Source organism: Cyprinodon variegatus, unplaced genomic scaffold (assembly GCF_000732505.1).
Source record: "Cyprinodon variegatus isolate N-32 unplaced genomic scaffold, C_variegatus-1.0 Scaffold1878, whole genome shotgun sequence".
NCBI classification, from domain to species: Eukaryota; Metazoa; Chordata; class Actinopteri; order Cyprinodontiformes; family Cyprinodontidae; genus Cyprinodon; species Cyprinodon variegatus.
Genome location: NW_015152331.1, coordinates 22,173 through 25,822, shown reverse-complemented (window position 1 = coordinate 25,822; position 3,650 = coordinate 22,173).

Here is a 3,650-nt window from a genome sequence, read left to right as displayed (position 1 = left end):
TTTTTTTTTTTTTTTTTTCCTTCCCTCATACCGCTTCCCGCGCCCCCCCTGCGATGGCATTGCGCCCCCCCTAGGGGGCGCGCCCCACACTTTGGGAACCACTGCTCTAAGGAGATGGACTGCATTGATAAACCAGAGTTTTCAGTGATGGGCGGTGCCCCTCCCTACTTGAGCTGCAGCAGATCCACAGCTCTGCATCGGTGTCAATAAATGCCTTTTAAGTAATCACTGTCTCTCTCGCCTTCAATTCTGGGTCCTTCGTCCTGTGCTATTACAATAATATTCTTGTGCTTAATCAGAGCTCTCTAAATCCATGTTTTTTTTATATCAAAATGACTAATTATAAAATCCTAATATTGGAACTGTAGTTGATGGCGGATATCTGTAATTACTTTTAATCTACAAATAAATATGGAGGCAATACAAAGAAAAATGAATTTAGAATGAATGTATTTAAGAAAAGCAATTACACTAAACATCGCTAGATGGCCGCTCACATTGAGCCTGGTTCTGCTGGAGATTTCTACTTGTTAAAAGGGAGTTTTTTAATGTCCCTACCAGTCAATGAGTCATTACAGTCAAATGGTTTTCCTTAGATAGAATTTAATCAGTTTGACTGTATGATCAGGTTGAATTGTCTCTTTAAAGTGCCTCGAGATGGAGTGAATTGGCACTACCGTATATAAATAAACTGAATTGAAATAGAAATGAACATAACAATTATGTAAAAACATTTTTTCACAAAGTTTAGATTAAATTAATTTTCAAACTAACTCTAGACTTCACTTTGAAAGAAAGTATATATTAAATAAAAAAGAAAGAGTACCATCAATTAGTTTTGTCTAGATCACAGTTTTATAAACTGGAGACGTTGTGCCCTGTAGACGGATGCTACGGAAGCCTTTTAGGAAAAAAAGAAAAATAATATGCAAAACTATTTGATTCATTTTATAGCACAAAATATATAGTACAGACCAAAAGTTTGGACACACCCTCTCATTATAAGAGTTTTCTTTATTTTCATGACTATGAAAATTTAAGATTCACAGTGAAGGCATCAAAACTATGAATTAACACGTGGAATTATATACTTAACAAAAAAGTGTGAGCAACTGAAAATACGTCTTATATTCTAGGTTCTTCAAAGTAGCCACTTTTTGCTTTGATTACTGCTTCGCACACTGGCATCCCCTTAGTGAGCTTCAAGAGGTAGTCACCTGAAATTGTCTTTCAACAGTCTTGAAGGAGTTTCCAGAGATGCTTGGCACATGGTGGCCCTTTTGCCTTCACTCTGCGGTCCAGCTCACCCCAAACCATCTCGATTGGGTTCAGGTCCGGTGATTGTGGAGGCCAGGTAATCTGGTGCAACACCCGATTACTCTCCTTCTTGGTCAAACAAATAGCCCTTACACAGCCTGGAGGTGTGTTTGGGGTCTTTGTCCTGTTGAAAAATAAATTATGGTCAAACTAAATGCAAACCGGATGGAATAGTATGCAGCTGCAAGATGCTGTGGTAGCCATGCTAGTTCAGTATGCCTTCAATGTTGATTAAATCCCAAACAGTGTCACTAGCAAAACACCCCCACACCATCACACCTCCTCTCCCATGCTTCATGGTGGGAACAAGGCACGTGGAGTCCATCTGTTCACCTTTTGTGCTTCGCACAAATACACAATGGTTGGAACCAAAGATCTCAAATTTGGACTGATCAGACCAAAGAACAGATTTCTACTGGTCTAATGTCCATTCCTTGTGTTCTTTAGCCCAAGCAAGTCTCTGCTGCTTGTTGCCTGTCCTTAGCAGTGGTTTCCTAGCAGCGATTTTACCATGAAGGCCTAATTCACACAGTCTCCTCTTAACAGTTGTTAGAGATGTCTCTGCTGCTAGAACTCTGTGTGGCATTGACCTGGTCTTTAATCTGGGCTGCTGTTAAACAGTTTTTTCTGAGGCTGGTGACTCGGATGAACTTATCCTCTGCAGCAGAGGCGACTCTTGGTCTTCCTTTCATGGGGCGGTCCGAATGTCAGCCAGTTTCTTAATAGCGCTTGATGGTTTTTGTGAATGCACATGGGGACACTTTCAAAGTTTTGTCAATTTTTCGGACTGAATGACCTTCATTTCTTAAAGTAATGATAGCCACTTGTTTTTCTTTACTTAGCTGCTTTTTTCTTGCCATAATACAAATTCTAGCAGTCTATTCAGTAGGACCTGTATACACCTGACTTCTGCACAACACAACTGATGGTCCCAACCCCATTTTTAAGGCAAGAAATTCCACTTTTTAAACCTGACAGGGGACACCTGTGATGTGAAAACTATTTCAGGAGACTACCTCTTGAAGCTCATCAAGAGATTGCCAAGAGTGTCCGAAGCAGTAATCAAAGCGAAAGGTGGCTACTTTACAGAACCTAGAATATAAGGCATATTTTCAGTTGTTTCACAATTTTTTGTTAAGTATATAAGTCCACATGTGCTAATTCATAGTTTCGATGCCTCAGTGTGAATCTACAATTTTTACAGTCAGGAAAATAAAGAAAACTCTTTAAATGAGAAGGTGTGTCCAAACGTTTGGTCTGCACTGTAGATAGCTTGTAAAAATGTATAGTTCTATGCAAACACTAAACGCTAGTGAAATTAAGCACGAGTCCATTTAAAAGTCTCTGAGTAATGTTCAAGTTTTAAGGGTTAATGCATTTAAGACTAATTTTAAATTAGCAGGAGATACTGTACATGTGAATGACACTAAAACTGAGATAGTAAATGCAGTCAAAACAGTGAAGTTTCACTCAGTTTTGCAGTGAAAAATTAACAATGACTCAGGAATGCATTAAAGTTGAGCTGACAAAGGATAACAAGTTCCAGGGGAAGGCCAGCCAGAACAGAATTTTTAGAAGACTCACAAAATGCTTGCTACCAATGGCAATGAATTAGTTTGGAGTTTTTAGCAGATATTAACACACAACATGGATCATTCAGTCAGGCTCATTGAGCATTAGCAATCAGTTTAAAACTCTTACTTACAAACCGTCAGTCCATAAATTTTATGAATTTAATTGAATTAAATTCAGTGTATTTATATAGCACCAATTCACAAACCATGTCATCTCACAGCGTATTCTCATTATGAGTTCGTATGAAATCGTACGAAAAGTTATGCACCATAATTTCGTACGTTTTGGAAGTTTTTTTCGTCGTATGCGCATGCGCATCTTACGCACCATTCAAGAACATAGAATTTAAAATACAATTAGCCCTAACCCTGACCCTAACCCTAACCGTAAGATATAAAACAGCAAGCAACGTAGTTAGAGACATGAAGAAGTGATTATTGCAGTGTTTTTCCCAGTTTTAAGTCCGTCCGCCGATCTGTTTTTTTGTCTGTCTGCCTGCGCATGCGTACTGATCTGGTTTTTTGAGGAAAAACATCCAAAACGTACAAAATAGTGTGCATAACTTTTCATACGATTTCATACGAACTGATAATGAGAATATGTTGCATCTCAAGGCACTTTACAAAGACAATTTTACCATATCATAGAGTCAGATTGGTTAAAGGGATAGTTCGGGATTTTTGACATGAATCTGTATGGCATCCCCATCACCAGTGTCATGCAATCACACTGACTTACCCCTGGCAGCATCCTGTGAG